We start from the raw sequence: 22202 nt of genomic DNA on the forward strand, positions 1-22202 counted from the left end.
CTCCTTCCCTCCTCTTGTCTCTCATGCTCCCCGCTCTCCTTCAATGTTCTTGTCTTGCATGCTCCCCACTCTCCTTCAATGCTCTTCTCTTGCATGCTCCCCGCTCCCCTTCCCTCCTCTTGTCTTGCATGCTCCCCGCTCTCCTTCCCTCCTCTTGTGTTGCATGCTCCCCGCTCTCCTTCAATGCTCTTGTCTTGCATGCTCCCAGCTCTTCTTCAAGCTCATCTTACATGCTACCCGTTCTCCTTCAATGCTCTTGTCTTGCATGCTCCCCGCTCTCCTTCAATGCTCTTGTCTTGCATGCTCCCCGCTCTCCTTTCCTCCTCTTGCCTTGCATGCTCCCCGCTGTCCTTCAATGCTCTTGTCTTACATGCTACCCGCTGTCCTTCAATGCTCTTGTCTTGCATGCTGCCCGCTCTCCTTCAATGCTCCTGTCTTGCATGCTGCCCACTCTCCTTGCCTCCTCTTGTCTTGCATGTTCCGTGCTCTCCTTCTCAACTCTTGTCTTGCATGCTCCCCGCTCTCCTTCCCTCCTCTTCTGCTACATGCTCCTTGCTCTCCTTCCCTCCTCTTCTCTTACATGCTCCGTGCTCTCCTACCCTCCTCTTGTCTTACATACTCCCCGCTCTCCTTCCCTCCTCTTGTCTTACATACTCCCCGCTCTCCTTCCCTCCTCTTGTCTTGCATGCTCCCCACTCTCCTTTCCTCCTCTTGTCTTGCATGCTCCCCACTCTCCTTCAATGCTCTTGTCTTACATACTCCCCGCTCTCCTTCCCTCCTCTTGTCTTGCATGCTACTCGCTCTAATTTCCTTCCTCTTGTCTTGCATGCTCCTCGCTCTCCATCCCTCCTCTTGTCTTGTATGCTCCCCGCTCACCTTCAATGTTCTTGTCTTGCATGCTCCCCGCTCTCCTTCAATGGTCTTGTATGCTCCCCGCTCACCTTCAATGCTCTTGTCTTGCATGCTCCCCGCTCTCCTTCAATGCTCTTGTCTTGCATGCTCCCTGCTCTCCTTCAATGCTCTTGACTTGCATGCTCCCCGCTCTCCTTTGATGCTCTTGTCTTGCATGCTCCCCACTCTCCTTAAATCCTCTTGTCTTGCATGCTCCGCGCTCTCCTTCCTGAGTCTTGTCTTGCATGCTCCCGCTCTCCTTCCCTTCTCTTGTCTTGCTTGCTCCTCGCTCTCCTTCCCTCCTCTTGTCTCTCATGTTCCCCGCTCTCCTTCAATGGTCTTGTCTTGCATGCTCCCTGCTCTCCTTCAATGCTCTTGTCTTTTATGCTCCCCGCACTCCTTCCCTCCTCTTGTCTTACATGCTCCCCGCTCTCCTTCCGTCCTCTTGTCTTGCATGCTCCCCGCTCTCCTTCAATGCTCTTGTCTTGCATGCTCCCCGCTCTCCTTCCCTCCTCTTGTCTTGCATGCTCCCACTCTCCTTCCCTCCTCTTGTGTTACATGCTCCCCGCTCTCCTTCCGTCCTCTTGTCTTGCATGCTCCCGCTCTCCTTCCCTCATATTGTCTTGCATGCTCCCCGCTCTCCTTCCCTCCTCTTGTCTCTCATGCTCCCCGCTCTCCTTCAATAGTCTTGTCATGCATGCTCCCCGCTCTCCTTCCCTCCTCTTGTCTTGCATGCTCCCGCTCTCCTTCCTTCCTCTTGTGTTGCATGCTCCCCGCTCTCCTTCCCTCCTCTTGTCTCTCATGCTCCCCGCTCTCCTTCAATGCTCTTGTCTTGCATGCTCCCCACTCTCCTTCAATGCTCTTCTCTTGCATGCTCCCCGCTCCCCTTCCCTCCTCTTGTCTTGCATGCTCCCCACACTCCTTCAATGCTCTTGTCTTGCATGCTCCCCGCTCTCCTTCAATGCTCTTGTCTTGCATGCTCCCAGCTGTCCTTCAATGCTCTTGTCTTACATGCTGCCCGCTCTCCTTCAATGCTCTTGTCTTACATGCTCTCCGCTCTCCTTCAATGTTCTTGTCCTGCATGCTCCCCGCTCTCCTTCAATGCTCTTGTCTTACATGCTCCCCGTTCTCTTTCAATGCTCTTGTCTTGCATGCTCCCCGCTCTCCTTCAATGCTCTTGTCTTGCATGCTCCCCGCTCTCCTTCAATGCTCTTGTCTTACATGCTACCCATTCTCCTTCAATGCTCTTGTATTGCATGCTCCCCGCTCTCCTTCAATGCTCTTGTCTTGCATGCTCCACGCTCTCCTTTCCTCCTCTTGCCTTGCATACGCCCCGCTGTCCTTCAATGCTCTTGTCTTACATGCTACCCGCTGTCCTTCAATGCTCTTGTCTTGCATGCGGCCCGCTCTCCTTCAATGTCCTTGTCTTGCATGCTGCCCACTCTCCTTGCCTCCTCTTGTCTTGCATGTTCCGCGCTCTCCTTCCCTCCTCTTGTCTTGCATGCTCCCCGCTCTCCTTCCCTCCTCTTCTGTTACATGCTCCTTGCTCTCCTTCCCTCCTCTTCTCTTACATGCTCCGTGCTCTCCTACCCTCCTCTTGTCTTACATACTCCCCGCTCTCCTTCCCTCCTCTTGTCTTACATACTCCCTGCTCTCCTTCCATCCTCTTGTCTTGCATGCTCCCCACTCTTCTTTCCTCCTCTTGTCTTGCAGGCTCCCCACTCTCCTTCAATGCTCTTGTCTTACATGCTCCCCACTCTCCTTCAATGCTCTTGCCTTACATACTCCCCGCTCTCCTTCCCTCCTCTTGTCTTGCATGCTACTCGCTCTAATTTCCTTCCTCTTGTCTTGCATGCTCCCCGCTCTCCTTCCCTCCTCTTGTCTTGTATGCTCCCCGCTCACCTTCAATGTTCTTGTCTTGCATGCTCCCCACTCTCCTTCAATGGTCTTGTCTTGTATGCTCCCCGCTCTCCTTCCCTCCGCTTGTCTTGCATGCTCCCCGCTCTCCTTCAATGCTCTTGTCTTGCATGCTCCCCGCTCTCCTTTAATGCTCTTGTCTTGCATGCGCCCCACTCTCCTTAAATCCTCTTGTCTTGCATGCTCCGCGCTCTCCTTCCTGAGTCTTGTCTTGCATGCTCCCGATCTCCTTCCCTCCTCTTGTCTTGCTTGCTCCTCGCTCTCCTTCCCTCCTCTTGTCTCTCATGCTCACCGCTCTCCTTCAATGGTCTTGTCTTGCATGCTCCCTGCTCTCCTTCAATGCTCTTGTCTTTTATGCTCCCCGCTCTCCTTCCCTCCTCTTGTCTTACATGCTCCCCGCTCTCCTTCCGTCCTCTTGTCTTGCATGCTCCCCGCTCTCCTTCAATGCTCTTGTCTTGCATGCTCCCCGCTCTCCTTCCCTCTTCTTGTCTTGCATGCTCCCGCTCTTCTTCCCTCCTCTTGTGTTACATGCTCCCCGCTCTCCTTCCGTCCTCTTGTCTTGCATGCTCCCGCTCTCCTTCCCTCCTCTTGTCTTGCATGCTCCCGCTCTCCTTTCCTCCTCTTGTCTTGCATGCTCCCCGCTCTCCTTCCCTCCTCATGTCTCTCATGCTCCCCGCTCTCCTTCAATAGTCTTGTCTTGCATGCTCCCGGCTCTCCTTCCCTCCTCTTGTCTTGCATGCTCCCGCTCTCCTTCCTTCCTCTTGTGTTGCATGCTCCCCGCTCTCCTTCCCTCCTCTTGTCTCTCATGCTCCCCGCTCTCCTTCAATGTTCTTGTCTTGCATGCTCCCCACTCTCCTTCAATGCTCTTCTCTTGCATGCTCCCCGCTCCCCTTCCCTCCTCTTGTCTTGCATGCTCCCCGCTCTCCTTCCCTCCTCTTGTGTTGCATGCTCCCCGCTCTCCTTCAATGCTCTTGTCTTGCATGCTCCCAGCTCTTCTTCAAGCTCATCTTACATGCTACCCGTTCTCCTTCAATGCTCTTGTCTTGCATGCTCCCCGCTCTCCTTCAATGCTCTTGTCTTGCATGCTCCCCGCTCTCCTTTCCTCCTCTTGCCTTGCATGCTCCCCGCTGTCCTTCAATGCTCTTGTCTTACATGCTACCCGCTGTCCTTCAATGCTCTTGTCTTGCATGCTGCCCGCTCTCCTTCAATGCTCCTGTCTTGCATGCTGCCCACTCTCCTTGCCTCCTCTTGTCTTGCATGTTCCGTGCTCTCCTTCTCAACTCTTGTCTTGCATGCTCCCCGCTCTCCTTCCCTCCTCTTCTGCTACATGCTCCTTGCTCTCCTTCCCTCCTCTTCTCTTACATGCTCCGTGCTCTCCTACCCTCCTCTTGTCTTACATACTCCCCGCTCTCCTTCCCTCCTCTTGTCTTACATACTCCCCGCTCTCCTTCCCTCCTCTTGTCTTGCATGCTCCCCACTCTCCTTTCCTCCTCTTGTCTTGCATGCTCCCCACTCTCCTTCAATGCTCTTGTCTTACATACTCCCCGCTCTCCTTCCCTCCTCTTGTCTTGCATGCTACTCGCTCTAATTTCCTTCCTCTTGTCTTGCATGCTCCTCGCTCTCCATCCCTCCTCTTGTCTTGTATGCTCCCCGCTCACCTTCAATGTTCTTGTCTTGCATGCTCCCCGCTCTCCTTCAATGGTCTTGTATGCTCCCCGCTCACCTTCAATGCTCTTGTCTTGCATGCTCCCCGCTCTCCTTCAATGCTCTTGTCTTGCATGCTCCCTGCTCTCCTTCAATGCTCTTGACTTGCATGCTCCCCGCTCTCCTTTGATGCTCTTGTCTTGCATGCTTCCCACTCTCCTTAAATCCTCTTGTCTTGCATGCTCCGCGCTCTCCTTCCTGAGTCTTGTCTTGCATGCTCCCGCTCTCCTTCCCTTCTCTTGTCTTGCTTGCTCCTCGCTCTCCTTCCCTCCTCTTGTCTCTCATGTTCCCCGCTCTCCTTCAATGGTCTTGTCTTGCATGCTCCCTGCTCTCCTTCAATGCTCTTGTCTTTTATGCTCCCCGCACTCCTTCCCTCCTCTTGTCTTACATGCTCCCCGCTCTCCTTCCGTCCTCTTGTCTTGCATGCTCCCCGCTCTCCTTCAATGCTCTTGTCTTGCATGCTCCCCGCTCTCCTTCCCTCCTCTTGTCTTGCATGCTCCCACTCTCCTTCCCTCCTCTTGTGTTACATGCTCCCCGCTCTCCTTCCGTCCTCTTGTCTTGCATGCTCCCGCTCTCCTTCCCTCATATTGTCTTGCATGCTCCCCGCTCTCCTTCCCTCCTCTTGTCTCTCATGCTCCCCGCTCTCCTTCAATAGTCTTGTCATGCATGCTCCCCGCTCTCCTTCCCTCCTCTTGTCTTGCATGCTCCCGCTCTCCTTCCTTCCTCTTGTGTTGCATGCTCCCCGCTCTCCTTCCCTCCTCTTGTCTCTCATGCTCCCCGCTCTCCTTCAATGCTCTTGTCTTGCATGCTCCCCACTCTCCTTCAATGCTCTTCTCTTGCATGCTCCCCGCTCCCCTTCCCTCCTCTTGTCTTGCATGCTCCCCGCACTCCTTCAATGCTCTTGTCTTGCATGCTCCCCGCTCTCCTTCAATGCTCTTGTCTTGCATGCTCCCAGCTGTCCTTCAATGCTCTTGTCTTACATGCTGCCCGCTCTCCTTCAATGCTCTTGTCTTACATGCTCTCCGCTCTCCTTCAATGTTCTTGTCCTGCATGCTCCCCGCTCTCCTTCAATGCTCTTGTCTTACATGCTCCCCGTTCTCTTTCAATGCTCTTGTCTTGCATGCTCCACGCTCTCCTTCAATGCTCTTGTCTTGCATGCTGCCCACTCTCCTTGCCTCCTCTTGTCTTGCATGTTCCGCGCTCTCCTTCCCGACTCTTGTCTTGCATGCTCCCCGCTCTCCTTCCCTCCTCTTCGGTTACATGCTCCTTGCTCTCCTTCCCTCCTCTTCTCTTACATGCTCCATGCTCTCCTACCCTCCTCTTGTCTTACATACTCCCTGCTCCCCTTCCCTCCTCTTGTCTTACATACTCCCCGCTCTCCTTCCCTCCTCTTGTCTTGCATGCTCCCCACTCTCCTTTCCTCCTCTTGTCTTGCATGCTCCCCACTCTCCTTCAATGCTCTTGTCTTACATACTCCCCGCTCTCCTTCCCTCCTCTTCTCTTGCATGCTACTCGCTCTAATTTCCTTCCTCTTGTCTTGGCTGCTCCCCGCTCTCCTTCTCTCCTCTTGTCTTGTATGCTCCCCACTCACCTTCAATGTTGTTGTCTTGCATGCTCCCCGCTCTGCTTTAATGCTCTTGTCTTGCATGCTCCCCGCTCTCCTTAAATCCTCTTGTCTTGCATGCTCCGCGCTCTCCTTCCCGAGTCTTGTCTTGCATGCTCCCGCTCTCCTTCCCTCCTCTTGTCTTGCATGCTCCTCGCTCTCCTTCCCTCCTCTTGTCTCTCATGCTCCCCGCTCTCCTTCAATGGTCTTGTCTTGCATGCTCCCTGCTGTCCTTCAATGCTCTGGTCTTTTATGCTCCCCGCTCTCCTTCAATGCTCGTCTTACATGCTCCCCGCTCTCCTTCAATGCTCTTGTCTTGCATGCTCCCCGCTCTCCTTCAATGCTCTTGTCTTACATGCTACCCGTTTTCCTTCAATGCTCTTGTCTTGCATGCTTCCCGCTCTCCTTCAATGCTCTTGTCTTGCATGCTCCATGCTCTCCTTTCCTCCTCTTGCCTTGCATGCGCCCCGCTGTCCTTCAATGCTCTTGTCTTACATGCTACCCGCTGTCCTACTGTGGTAAATAAAATATTACGCTCTCAGAATTTTTCAGAATATCAATAAGATCATGCATAAAGCAAGAGGCTGAGCCTGTGGTATCAGGTTCTAAAAGGGCTTTATTCCAATAACTCGAGTCAAAGGGAGAATATTACCATCACCAAAAAAGGATCTGGAAAGGGACTCAAAAGTATTCTCAATATTCTCAAAACATTATTCACAGAGTACAGTATATATACATTTCTCAATTGTACGTAAGCAAAAGAGCAAGAGAGAATGAGATAAGAGCATGTGGGCGTGTAAGTAGGCGTGAAGGTGGGCGTCCACTTGATGATAATGGGTAATTTGTCATGTGTGGGTGGATACCTGGAGAATCCTGCAATGTCAGCAGAAATATTTGGAAGAGATGCGTGCGCAGTCGCATGACGTGTGATAGACGTGCAACTAGAGGGAGAAAGGGACTTGACATTTAGCTCTACATGTGGAGACAAAAGTCTGGGGTTATGTCAACCTAATCCCAAATCATATCTAACATCCTATGTTTAAAGAACTATGTTATCCAAAAAGAAAGGTCTCTCGAACAAAATCTATTCTATACTGACTGTGAGTGCGTGTACAAGCGTCTAAGTGTCTACACTAGATGCGAGGGCAGAAATATTCCATAGTAACAGGGCTATGAATTACTTGCATAAAGACAGAGAAGCCGGGCCCTTTGCTCGATAGCTGGAAGAATGTTTACTTAAACTACTAGACAGGAATGCATTGGGTAGGGAGCGGAGCAGATAATCTCGAAGGTGAAATACAGTTTTTGGCAGGCAACAGGCTGGAGTCAGGCACCGTTAGCCGCGCAGGGAATAGGACAAAGTTCATGGATACAGATGCGAGCTCAGACTGGAGCTTTCAGAGGCAGAAGGCAGGAAAAGGCTTAACGGCAGAATCAGGGCCTACTCGCCTGGACTGAAAAATGGGATAAATGAACCATATAAAGCCGGTGGCCTTTCATACTTAGAAATAGAATATCCGGCCCATTCATGGCGGATCTGAAAGAGGACATGTTGACGGTGGACGCACAAGTGTTTGCGTCTTCATAACTGGAACTGGAGGGAACATACATGTACTTGTGATTTATACATGAAACCGTTGGGGTCCAAGATAGGGGACATAACTGATCATAAAAATCCATATTTCCACATTCCCTCCTTGTCCCCTACTTGCCCTTAAGAGATATCAATCTTCATCAATCCGTTGATCTGTTCATATAACATCATTTGTTCTTCTTTTTTCTTCCGGGATGAATGAAATTTTGGTGGTGGAATACACGATGTGGCACACAGACCACAAATCGCTGGTCCACATTGTAGGCATAAGCAGCAACTGAATAGTATGAGAAAGCCAATACCTAGGAAGGATAGGACCCTCCGTCCAAAGGTAGATAATACACTCCAAAACCAACCGGACCAAGTCCAGGTGCCTGGATTCTGGTGTATCTGGCTTACAATCTTATGAAGGCGAGTTATGGCTTTATATACAGATGGCGAATTTTCTGGTATGAAAATGCAACAGCTTGATCCGATGACCCTACAAGCTCCGCCCCTATCGGCCAGGATAACGTCAAGGACAAGACGATTTTGAAGCACAACAATCCGCATAGCAGACTGCTCTTCTGTTAAATTGCCTAAGGCGGAAATAGTTTTGTTCACTACTGCTTCAAGGGTTCTGGTTAATCTACGTATCAGCTTACTATTGGTAACTGTACCTATATAGGGAAAGAGACCTTTATTGAAATCTGTGTATTTTTCCCATGCTGTCTCAGTGTAATCGACTATTGGGAGATCTCTCCGTTCTCTATTGTGTACTAAATGAGTATTTCTATGATAATCAGGAGGAGCTAGGAAAACAGGTGGCAAAAGGAATCCGATGTAGCAGGTACCATCCCAATCTAGAAGTAGGCGTATATATGCGGTCTGGCCACATATAAAGTAGGAATGACGAGAAGCTCTAAATGTAGACTTGCCTTGATCACTGAATTTTATTACAGTGGTGCATTTACTATGGCCCATGTGTATGGAGCCATTCTTTCTTATACATAATTCCCCTTTTACTGGGAATACGGACATGGCGGGCAAGATTGGTGTAGCTTCAGATTCAACGTTCAGGATCATGAGGTTAAGTGTAAAATTACCTAATCCATATACTTCATTTTCTAGATCAGTTCCTGTTCTTTTGGGAAGTCCCTCCTTGTTAGGGTAGCAGACTTTAAGCAAAACTAAGTTCAGGTTTCCCCATACCCAGTTGTCTTGATAAACTGCGGAATTCGAATCTAGGGAATTAATCAAACTAAACCATGCTCCACAGGAGCCATTGTGTGTGAACGGATAGAGAAAGAGGGGCAAAACTCCCTTATAGTTCTGATAGGGGGGGAGTCGGCCACAGACCCAGCAGTCTGTAGCATTGCTAGTCTGATGTGAATGGTGCAGCATCTGAATAAAGGTATTGTTGCGTAAGGCAAGTCGATATGATAGCTCATAGGATGGCAGATCACTAAATGTGTGCTTTATGGTATCATTAGTGGAGGAGTATAAGAGTGAGGCAATAGGAGGAAAAATAGCATGTAGTATTAAGCTGATACATATTATCGTGATGCACATCTTGCTCTTTTTTATCAATATTATTGTCCAAGATCTTATGCAAGCCAGAATACATGTTCAACCGCTTCACCACCTAGTGGACTTAATTGATCAAACGGGTTCTGACCTTTTAGATCTAAGTTTAGCTTTGTGGAAACTGCTGGGGAGTCTCCTCTAGAAAATGGTGTTCAAAATCCAAAATCCAAGTTCAAAGTCTTTTTCCTTTGTAAAAGAGTGGTGAAGGTGCAACCATCCTTTCCGCCCTTTGACTTTAACGGCCGTCCCCGTGGTCCAGAGCACTGACTTTGGCGCCTTCCATCCAGGAGCGATGGAGTATTCTTTGACCTGGGTGTTGTCAGGGAAGGCGGCAGCAACCTGCGAACAACAAGAGAGTAGTGCAGACATCAAGGAAGCCAGGTAATCTGTCAGCATGTTATTATCAACATCAATAATCTTTTAGGCATTGGAGTGCCCCACATATTTGGTGGTCTACCAAAGACCACTTCATAGGGAGATAAGCCTGTTCTAGAATGAGCTACCATTCGCATGTAAAAGAGGGCAACCGGCAGGGCTACCATCCAATCTACACCTTTGTCTGCGCAAATTTTTAATGTCTGATTATGTCTTTCTACAAGGCCTGCTGCTTCAGGATGTCGCACACAATGGAATTTCCAGGTATACCCTAACAGAAGGGACACCTGCTTCATTAGTACCAGGACATATTTGTAACCTCTACATCTGTTTATTTGGATATAATCCATTTGGAGCACTTCAAAAGGGTGGTCAGGTGGATGGAATCCACCTTGTTCCATCGGAATGCCTTTACCTGGATTGAATTGGCAACAGATCATACATGTTCTGACTTTTTGTTTCGCTGCTGCACGCAGGTGCTTGTTGAACCATATATTCTGTAAGCTATCTATCATTGCTTTCTCTCCTAAGTGTGCAGGACTATGTGCGGTATTTATAATCACTTGTACCATCGAATCAGGAAGAAACCATGTGGATTTGCCCTTTGTCATCCAACCCTGATCAGTCAGTACCCCTCCTTGTTCCGATCATTTCTTTAATTCGTCTACAGTAGCATGTGTCTGTATGTCTTGTACATCCTTGGAAGGATCCCTAACTGTCATGGCTTTGGACACTTATTGAACCTGTAACTTTGTCATGTCTAGTGGGGTCTGAGCTGTCTGTTTAGCTGTTCGGTCTGCCAGATCATTGCCTTGGGTATCTGTGGCTCTAGTATGTGCTTTATGTTGGACCCGGCCTCGTGGCGTGGTCCTTAACCCCCCGGGACTGTGGCCGTTCCCCGCCCCGGCCTTCACGGGCCACCCGTCTGAACTGCTCCAAGGCCCTTCACCTGGAACTGCACGTGGTCGCATGCTCCTCATGGCTCCACCATCTTGTTGGCATCTACGTCACCCCGTACACCAGCCGGCGCGACCCCGCTCAACCCGGCCTCGACCCCAGCGAAGCCCCGACCTCGAGGCACCACGGACTGGCCAGGGGGTGCCGCAGGAACCATTCATCGCCCCCGGCGGAGGACGGTATCGTTGGGACCCCCAACTGTCCTCCCCTCTCGAGGTGTGATCGCCCTGCAAACTCCCATGGGCCTGGCGCCTCTCCTGCTGGGCGTCTGGCCACCTCCACCCGGCCACTCCGCCCCCTTGGGCGCAAGGGTCCGGACATCAAAGGGCTCCAGACCTATATCTGGGGCGACCCCACCACAGCTCGGCAGTTGTATCCCGGAGTCGAGAGCCCTGCTGATCGAATCGCGGCTGACCCTACGGAGAAGAACTCTTGTCGGAACCATCACGAGCCCTGCTGACTGCGTCGCGGCTCCCTCTTGTGAACCTTTCCTGAACCACCTGGAACATCGGAGCCCTGCAGACGCCGTCGCGGCCCCACCTCGCTGAGACCTTCCTCGGAGCCCTGCTGACGACGTCGCGGCTCGAGCTGAGCAGAAACCATCTTGAGAGCCCTGCTGATTGAATCGCGGCTCTCCACGAACTGTACGCCAGAGCCCTGCTGACGCCGTCGCGGCTCGACCCCTCCGAGATCGGAGGTCCTCCAGCTTGAGGATAAGAACTGGGCCCCAGGTACCCTCGTACCACATTCCTGCCAAAGACTGTCCCGCTACCCCTACCCTTCCAAAGAGACATTGAGACTTTTGGTGGATCCCTCGATCCCTTCGTGTAAATATTGAACTCGTAACCTTTTATTGATGATAAAGAATTGCTTGTCTTGAGACAACCTCCTTGAGTCCGGTGTGGTGGTGTTACTGTGCTAGTACGTGATAGGAGAAGGATCTCTCAGGAGACTTCTCGGCAGCGCTCGGCTACTTCGTGCAGTGCGAGGGCCCCCCTTGGTGGTCTCACCGACTCCTCGGGGTCCGCCTTCCAACATTTGGTGGCCAGCGACGGGATCCGAGCCGAACGCAGTACGTACCAGCCAGTACCCACTAGCTACCCATCCAAACGAATAGCATCATGAGCAGCCAGGAAAACAACGCGACAATGGAGTTCCAGCCCGAACGGCTGGAAGAATATACGCACAAAGAATTAAAACAGTTCTGCAGAGACAAAGGCATTGCAACCACCAGCCTCGGTACCAAGGAAGAGATGCAGAAAGCTCTGAGGACATGGCTGGAGGCCGGGGCAGGCCCCTCCCAGGAAGAAGGGCCCTTGCCCCTGACGGAGACCACAGCAACCGCACTGACCCCGGCAACCGGAGGACGAAAGAGCCTAGAAACCGGCCTCTCCGAAGAAGAAATACGAGAGCGGGAAAAGGTCCGGAGCCACGAGCTAGAGCTCGCCCGACTGCGACTGGACGGCGAACTCCAGCTGGCAGAAAAGAAACTGGCCCTCGAGCAGCTACGCCTTCAAGAAGAGATAGAAGAGAAGAGAAGAGACGACACCGGGAGTTGGAGGAAAAGAAGCTCACCCTTGAGCACGAGCGCAGCCTCAAGGAGCTCGAGATCAAGGCCAAGAACGGAGGGACCAACACCCCCAGTACGAGAGACACTCTACCGCCTGCCGAGGCCAAAGTACATATCCCGAAGGAGGTCGTCAAGGAGTATTACAAGAATGACGATATCCAACAGTGGTTCAAGGCCTATGAGGTGGCCATGACCTCCCATCGAGTGCCCCGAAAAGACTGGGGCGCAGGCCTGTGGGGGCGATTCCTGAGTGAAGGGCGGGACACGCTGCTCCAGCTACCGGAGGAAGTGATGACCTCCTACGATCACATGAAGGAGGCCCTGCTCACCCGCTACGGGCTAACAGCGGAGATGTACCGCCAGCGGTTCCGAGACTGCAAGAAAATCCCGGGTACCACATGGGTGGAATATGTGGACTTTTTTAGTCGGGCCCTAGAAGGGTGGATCAAAGGCAGCAAAGTAACCACCTACGGGCAACTGGTCGACCTCATCGTGTGGGAACATCTTTCCAACAATTGCTTCGTGGAGCTGAGACAGCACCTCCTCGACAGCAAAATGACCGACCCGCGGAAACTGGCCGTCGAGGCCGATCGATGGGTCAACTCCCGGGTCCCCCGGAGCTCAATGGGGGAGTACCAGAGGAACCCCAACGGACCCCCACGCCAGCGCGGTGGGGGGGGAGGGCCGAACAGGAACCGAGACCCTCCCGCTGGGGCCCCCAGGAGCCCCCCTCGAGGGCCAACGCAGCCACATCTCTACCCGAGCCTAGCACGAAGGGTGGGCCCGGCCCGACCCGGACCCCGGCCACCAGTGACCTGCTATGGCTGCCAACAAACCGGACACTTTGCCAGCGACCCGGCCTGCCCTCTGAACCGAAGAAACGGGGCCGGCGGGCCCCCGCCCCGGCAGCTGACAGCCGCCGCCTTGGGGGGAGGAGAAGAGGAAGAAGAGGCCCTCGACCGAGAAAACACTGAGTGGGAGCCGGCAGCCATGTCCCTGGTCTGCCTGGGTAGCCGGGAGATGGTACCCTGCACCCCCATCCCAACCAACACCCAGAAGTACCGGCAGCAGGTCACGGTCAACGGACAACGGGCCGAAGCCCTTCGCGACACCGGCGCCAGTATCACCGCTGTCCGCTGCCACCTGGTGACCCCTGAACAGATTCTACCGAATGTGCTGTGCCCTGTCCGGACGGCCGACAACAGTGAAAGCCTATGCCAGATGGCCCTGGTCCCCTTCGAGTGGGGAGGGGTGACGGGCCTGCTGAAGGTGACAGTGCGCGACGACGCCCCGGTCGACTGCCTCCTGGGGAACGACTTGGAGAGTTCCCCCTGGGCTCAAGTAGAACGACGAGAGCACCTCCGAATGTTGGGACTGGCTGATTGGGCCTGCGCCATCACCCGGTCCATGACCGCCCAGGCCCCCCGCTCATCCTCGACCTCCGGGACCGCCCGACCCGAGGGGCTCACACCCCCTCCCGCCAGCAGCGAGGAGGAGGCGGACACCGACCCTGGGTCCAGCGAATCGTCCCCCGAAGAGATGACTTCTCCGAGCGCCCTACCAGAGCTGACGCAATGGCAACACGAAGGGGGCCCCACCCGAGAGCAGTTCCAGCAAGAGCAACAGTCCTGTCCCTCTCTCGAAGGGGTCCGGCAGCAGGCGACTGCGCAAGCCAACGGTGACCAGACCGGCACCCACTGGATCTACTGGGCCGAGGGCCTGTTGTACAGTGAACAGAAAGTAGCAGAACTCGGGGCCAGCCGCGTGTTGGTGGTCCCCCTCCGCCTCCGGGAGTTTCTTCTCAACCTGGCCCATGATGTGCCCCTCGCCGGACACTTGGGGCAAGACAAAACGTACAGTCGTCTGGTGACCCACTTCTACTGGCCCCGGATGCGGAGAGATGTGGACAACCACTGCCGGTCCTGCCAGACCTGCCAAGCCAGCGGAAAGACGGGGGGTCGGGTCAAGGCCCCCCTCCAGCCCTTTCCCGCCGTCAGCACCCCGTTTGAACGGGTCGGAATCGACATTGTGGGACCCCTGGACCCCCAAACCGCCCTGGGCCACCGCTTCATCCTGGTCCTCGTGGACCACGCCACCAGGTACCCGGAGGCGGTCCCGCTCAGAACCATAACGGCCCCTGTGGTAGGCCGGGCCTTGATGGGGATCTTCTCCCGAGTGGGATTCCCCAGCGAAGTGGTGAGCGACCGCGGCACGAACTTTATCTCCAGGTACATGCGGTCCCTGTGGCAACAGTGCGGGGTCACATACAAGTTCACGACCCCATATCACCCTCAGGGGAACGGACTGGTTGAGCGATTCAACCGAACATTGAAAGGGATGATCCAGGGCCTGGAAGAACCACTCAGGCGGAAATGGGATGTCCTGCTGCCCTGCCTCCTGTTCGCCTATCGGGAGGTCCCGCAGAAGTCCCTGGGGTTCAGCCCGTTTGAACTATTGTATGGACACCCGGTCCGCGGACCGCTCAGTCTGGTCAAGGAGGGCTGGGAGATGAAGCCCCGAGGCGCCCCTCCTGACGTCTACCGATACCTCCTGACCCTCCGAAACCAGACCCGCAAGTTCCGAGCCCTCGCCGAAGCCAACCTCGAGGCCAGCCAGGAGGACATGAAGCGGTGGTACGATCGCAACACTTCTACTGTAGAATTCGAGCCAGGTCAGAAAGTATGGGTCATGGCCCCGGTCGAACCCGGCGCCCTCCAGGACAAGTGGACCGGGCCCTTCAAGGTGGTGGAGAAGAAAAGTCCCGTCACCTACTTGGTCGATCTGGAGTCCCCCCGGAACCCCCTCCGGGTCCTACATGCTAACAGGCTAAAACCCCACTTCGCCCGGACCGAACTGAGCCTGCTGCTGGCGACCGACGAGGGGGGCGAGGACGACTCCGAGCCCCTGCCCGACCTCTTGCAATCCGACATTCACGATGGATCGATCGAAGGGGTCCAACTCGCCTCGTCCCTGACCCCGGAACAGCGCAACGACTGCCAGCGATTACTGCGGGACTACGCAGCCCTCTTCTCTCTCACCCCGGGGGTGACCCACTGGTGCGTCCACGACGTCGACACCGGGGAGAACCCCCCCCATACGACACAGAGCCTACCGGGTGCCTGACCGAGTGCGGGCCTGCATCCAGGCCGAAGTAGCGAAGATGCTGGCCCTGGGGGTCATCGAGCCTTCCGACAGCCCGTGGGCCAGCCCTGTCGTCCTGGTGCCCAAGGCCGCAGCTCCCGGCCACCCCCCGGAGTTGCGATTCTGCGTGGACTACCGAGCCCTGAATGTAGTAACCAAGACGGACGCACACCCGATACCCCGGGCCGACGAACTCATCGACCGCCTAGGGGCCGCTCGCTACCTGAGCACGCTGGACCTCACCGCCGGGTACTGGCAAATCCAGCTCACCCCCGGCGCCCAAGAAAGATCCGCCTTTTCGACTCCGGATGGGCATTACCACTTTCGGGTGATGCCCTTCGGAATGAAGAACGCCCCGGCCACCTTCCAGCGACTGGTGAACAAAGTTTTGGCCGGGCTTGAGGCCTTCAGCGCGGCCTACTTAGATGACATTGCCGTGTACAGCAACCACTGGGCCGAGCACCTCCTCCACCTAAAGGCCGTCCTGGCCGCCCTCCAGCGGGCCGGGCTCACAATCAAGGCCAGCAAATGCCAAATCGGCCATGGATCCGTGACCTACCTGGGCCATCAAGTGGGGAGCGGGCAGGTGGCCCCCCTCCAAGCAAAGATAGATGCCATCCAGACCTGGGAACCCCCCACTACCCAGACCGCTGTCCGGGCCTTCCTGGGCCTCACCGGATACTACCGACGGTTTATCCGGGACTATGGGGGCATTGTCGGCCCCCTCACAGAGTTAACGTCCAAAAAGCAGCCCAAGAAGGTACACTGGACACCCCGCTGCCAAACAGCCTTCGACACCCTCAAAACGGCCATGTGTACTGCTCCGGTGCTGCAGGCCCCGGACTACCAGAAGGAGTTCGTGGTACAGACGGACGCCTCCGAGTATGGGATCGGGGCCGTTCTCTCCCAAACTGACGAAAAGGGGCTTGACCGACCAGTGGCCTTCATCAGCCGGCGACTACTGCCCCGGGAGCAACGCTGGAGCACTATTGAGCGCGAGGCCTTCGCTGTGGTGTGGGCCCTCAAGAAGCTCCGGCCCTACCTCTTTGGCGCCCACTTCCGGGTCCAGACCGACCACCGGCCCTTGCAATGGTTAATGCGAATGCGGGGCGAGAACCCCAAACTGCTGCGATGGTCCATCTCGCTACAAGGGATGGACTTTGACGTCGAACACCGGCCCGGCAATGACCACGCCAACGCCGACGGCCTGTCCCGCTTCTTCCGCCTTGACGAGGAGAATCCCCAAGGAGATGGGTGACTCTCCATGCCTTCGGCTGGGGGGGACGCCTGTTGGACCCGGCCTCGTGGCGTGGTCCTTAACCCCCCGGGACTGTGGCCGTTCCCCGCCCCGGCCTTCACGGGCCACCCGTCTGAACTGCTCCAAGGCCCTTCACCTGGAACTGCACGTGGTCGCATGCTCCTCATGGCTCCGCCATCTTGTTGGCATCTACGTCACCCCGTACACCAGCCGGCGCGACCCCGCTCAACCCGGCCTCGACCCCAGCGAAGCCCCGACCTCGAGGCACCACGGACTGGCCAGGGGGTGCCGCAGGAACCATTCATCGCCCCCGGCGGAGGACGGTATCGTTGGGACCCCCAACTGTCCTCCCCTCTCGAGGTGTGATCGCCCTGCAAACTCCCATGGGCCTGGCGCCTCTCCTGCTGGGCGTCTGGCCACCTCCACCCGGCCACTCCGCCCCCTTGGGCGCAAGGGTCCGGACATCAAAGGGCTCCAGACCTATATCTGGGGCGACCCCACCACAGCTCGGCAGTTGTATCCCGGAGTCGAGAGCCCTGCTGATCGAATCGCGGCTGACCCTACGGAGAAGAACTCTTGTCGGAACCATCACGAGCCCTGCTGACTGCGTCGCGGCTCCCTCTTGTGAACCTTTCCTGAACCACCTGGAACATCGGAGCCCTGCAGACGCCGTCGCGGCCCCACCTCGCTGAGACCTTCCTCGGAGCCCTGCTGACGACGTCGCGGCTCGAGCTGAGCAGAAACCATCTTGAGAGCCCTGCTGATTGAATCGCGGCTCTCCACGAACTGTACGCCAGAGCCCTGCTGACGCCGTCGCGGCTCGACCCCTCCGAGATCGGAGGTCCTCCAGCTTGAGGATAAGAACTGGGCCCCAGGTACCCTCGTACCACATTCCTGCCAAAGACTGTCCCGCTACCCCTACCCTTCCAAAGAGACATTGAGACTTTTGGTGGATCCCTCGATCCCTTCGTGTAAATATTGAACTCGTAACCTTTTATTGATGATAAAGAATTGCTTGTCTTGAGACAACCTCCTTGAGTCCGGTGTGGTGGTGTTACTGTGCAAAGTACGTGATAGGAGAAGGATCTCTCAGGAGACTTCTCGGCAGCGCTCGGCTACTTCGTGCAGTGCGAGGGCCCCCCTTGGTGGTCTCACCGACTCCTCGGGGTCCGCCTTCCAACACTTTACATTTTAGGATAGCTATGGCTGTTGGTAAATGTATTGCTTCCAGTAGGGCTTGAATATGGGGGCCATGCTGTATCTTGGCCCCATGAGAGGTCAAGAAACCTCTTTCTCGCCAGAGAATCGTTGTAAATGTTTACTCTCAGGTGCTTAGCTCTTATGCACGCTTGTGTCAGGGTGATGAGCTCTGCTGCTTGTGCTGACAATATGTCTATTCTTTTAGTCTCTATTATTACAGTATCAGTAGTCACTGCATATGCTGCCACTAATTCTCCCGCCCCTGTCCTCATGCATGAGCCGTCAACTTATAGTGTTAGGTCGGGGTCTGGGAGTGCAACGTCTGTCAAGTCTTGTCTTGGTTTAGTCACGGTATGTATTACTTCAACACAGTCGTGTGGTGAAACGCTTTCTGTACTGGAGGGCAAAAGGGTAGCGGGATTCAGTATGTTGCATCGTCTGATCTCTATGTGTGGTTGAAATAACGTTAGCTCATAGCCTGTCAGTCTAGCTACAGTCAGGTGTTGTGTTTGTGTCCGGTTCAAGAGAACCTCTACTGCGCGTGGTACTTGTACTGTCAGAGGGTGGCCCAGCACTATCAAGTCACTTTGTCTTATGGCTAAGGCCGTTGCTGCAACTGATTTTAGGCACGCAGGCAAAGCCTGTGCTACTGGGTCTAATGTACTAGAAAAATAAGCACAGGGCTCGTGTTTTCCTGCATGATCTTGTGTTAGGACAGATAGTGCTGTTCCATCCCGCTCTGTCACAAAAAGCATAAACGATTTGTTGTAATCAGGGTTTGCTAAAACTGGTGCTTGACATAAAGCTCTCTTTAATTCTTCAAATGCCACAGTGTGTTCTTGAGGACTTTAGTCTTTTTGTGTCTTGGGCTGTGAAAAACCAGAAATCAATTGAATACGTTCCGGTGTCCACAACTAATTCCCCTGAAAGATCACAATAAAACATGAGAAAAAGGGGAAAGCACCATACCTATTTCCTCGACTTAATTTCTAAGGGGGCTAATTTCTAAGGGGCTTAATTTCTTAAGGGGCTAGCGGGAAGCGAACCTCCTCAGGGGCCAGCAGAAAGCCAATATTCTCCTCCTTCCCCCCCTTTTTGACAGGAGGAAATCTGAAACAGATTTCACTGCTGTCAAACACTATCAAACCCTGTGTCTTGTCAACACTATTAATCCCTGTGTGTAGCTACTGGGCGTAAGCAAAATTATAGGAGATACACAGCGTATTAGAAACGGCGAGAAATCCTTCAAATTAATGTACAAACCTCATTGTGTTAGCTCATAAGCTGGCCAAATGACATCTCATATGCAAATGTCCCTATTACATGAACCTACACCAACCTGAAGTCAATATTAATGCTAGGAGGCCCTAATAGGAATGCTAAATTACCTAGATATTCGGAAAACCAAGTTTAAGAACAGTTGTTAATGTTGATAATTAATAATTCATCTGCTAAAAAAAAAATCAGTAATTCTGCAATAATTTCCACCTATACAATAAACAGCCTAATTTAAAAACAAGTCAACTTTTGGGGCACCACTTACAAGAATGAGCTTACTAAAGCAAACTTTAAAAAGGAAATCCTGTCAGATATTTTCTCATTACCCTAAATACCGAGCCTCATTTGTCACTCTGTGGTGGCAGTCCTTATTTAAAACAGGCCTTTCAAGAGTTAAGATGCGAGTGCACAGATCATAATCGTTCCTTAATGTCCAATCTGGAAACATATGACCGAGGCTGCCTGTCTATAAGAGAAAGGCAGTCATGTGAAAAATATTTTAGTCTTGCATAACGTTTTACTTTTATTTCATTCATCTCCAACACCAATTAGACATACACTGATAACGTGTTGTCTGCTATTTTGACAGCATGATAAAGGTAATATCATGTCTGTGAAATTTAGTAATTGTGAACAAGTTCCAGCCAAGCGCTGTGCAAAGATCGCCGTCGTCACGACTATCTCGGTACTGCACAGGAGAACTTTGTATTAAACGCTAAACAGACTGGTCAATACAACACAAAAACAAAACATATATAAAATACATATGCCAAGCCATCAGTATACCAAGCACAGAAAGCATAGACAATTACACTAACATATATAAATGAGCAGCGATGCGCAATTATAGTACCTACAGCTCAGAGGCGAACACTCTGGCCTGCTTAATTTGTCAGGCTTATAATCAATAACTTATTTACCTGCCCTATACACCCCCATCTGAAATCACCGTGTCAAGTCTGACACACAGAATCAGCAATAATAATCAAAAACGAAGAACACACGAACCTGTTTGTTTTCTTTTATAAAAACAGAATCAGCAATAATAATCAAAAACGAAGAACACACAAACCTGTTTGTTTTCTTTTATAAAAATGAGCTATGCATCTTCGTCAACACAATGTACCCTAATGTCCCAGACGAAGACGCACCTCTCATCTCTCCTCACAGACTTTTAACCACTGGATCATTTATCCAATGCAACTGGTGGCAGCTTGTGGCCACAATTCAAAAATGTCTGAATTTGAAAATCGTTTTTATATAGGCACATAGCCCTTAAAATTCCAAGCAAGAGCAACATTTTACTTTCTGGCCAGAAGCAATATAACATTTGCTATAAAATAAAACAAATCTTCTCCATAGACATTTCCCCGGGGCACTGGTTTAGCACAGAATAGACCAAGGGAATCTTTCTCGACTTACATTTCTCAGCTGCCCTGTCTTATCAGAGAAGCTAAAAATAGCCCCTCAGCGCGGCCTGAGCCTGGGCCGCCAGCCAACTTTTTTCGTTGTTCCGGCTGCAGGCATTACACAGATGCGATGTCAGAGAAGCTTTCTAAGCAGTGCCTCTGTTCTGCTCCTCTCACCGGCCCCCACCTACACTGGCTACAAGGTCAGAATCTGTCTCCGATTTCTGTATCACATACTGCTCTACACAGCCCCCACCTTCTCCTCACTCTGAAGCTGTCAAAGACAAAAAGACTACTCAATTCCATAAAAACTGCAATAATTCGCTCAATTGAAAAATTATTTTTACATACAATTTTGCACTCAGGGGGTCATAATCTCACCGACTTGACCCAGCACATTGGCTCACTGGACCACCAAGAACACAAACCTGTATTCTTGAACAATTTGCAAATTCGAAATACCCACAATTCTTTTTTCAAGCTAAACTGTTCAAAAATTACTTTTTCGTTAGCACTTTGTACATTAGGGGTGTCATCAAATCGCCATCACTGAGGGCGAGGCGCCACGGCGGACACGCCCACCTCAGCTGGCCACGCCCCCTCCCCTGACACACTATAAAGTGCGCGCGGCTGGAAAGCGCGTCACTTTAATTCGGGAGTCTCCTGAGGCGGAAGCCGGGAGTGAATCTTAGCATTTTAAAATCTTTGTTGTGTGATACTCTGCCTTAACTTCACTCACCTGTGCACTTTAAACAGCGCTCCTAGCGCTGCAACGAACGCCATCTATCGCCATCACTGAGGGCGAGGCGCCACGGCGGACACGCCCACCTCAGCTGGCCACGCCCCCTCCCCTGACACACTATAAAGTGCGCGCGGCTGGAAAGCGCGTCACTTTAATTCGGGAGTCTCCTGAGGCGGAAGCCGGGAGTGAATCTTAGCATTTTAAAATCTTTGTTGTGTGATACTCTGCCTTAACTTCACTCACCTGTGCACTTTAAACAGCGCTCCTAGCGCTGCAACGAACGCCATCTATCGCCATCACTGAGGGCGAGGCGCCACGGCGGACACGCCCACCTCAGCTGGCCACGCCCCCTCCCCTGACACACTATAAAGTGCGCGCGGCTGGAAAGCGCGTCACTTTAATTCGGGAGTCTCCTGAGGCGGAAGCCGGGAGTGAATCTTAGCATTTTAAAATCTTTGTTGTGTGATACTCTGCCTTAACTTCACTCACCTGTGCACTTTAAACAGCGCTCCTAGCGCTGCAACGAACGCCATCTATCGCCATCACTGAGGGCGAGGCGCCACGGCGGACACGCCCACCTCAGCTGGCCACGCCCCCTCCCCTGACACACTATAAAGTGCGCGCGGCTGGAAAGCGCGTCACTTTAATTCGGGAGTCTCCTGAGGCGGAAGCCGGGAGTGAATCTTAGCATTTTAAAATCTTTGTTGTGTGATACTCTGCCTTAACTTCACTCACCTGTGCACTTTAAACAGCGCTCCTAGCGCTGCAACGAACGCCATCTATCGCCATCACTGAGGGCGAGGCGCCACGGCGGACACGCCCACCTCAGCTGGCCACGCCCCCTCCCCTGACACACTATAAAGTGCGCGCGGCTGGAAAGCGCGTCACTTTAATTCGGGAGTCTCCTGAGGCGGAAGCCGGGAGTGAATCTTAGCATTTTAAAATCTTTGTTGTGTGATACTCTGCCTTAACTTCACTCACCTGTGCACTTTAAACA

Source organism: Triturus cristatus, chromosome 1_1 (genome assembly GCF_964204655.1).
Source record: "Triturus cristatus chromosome 1_1, aTriCri1.1, whole genome shotgun sequence".
Lineage (NCBI taxonomy): Eukaryota > Metazoa > Chordata > Amphibia > Caudata > Salamandridae > Triturus > Triturus cristatus.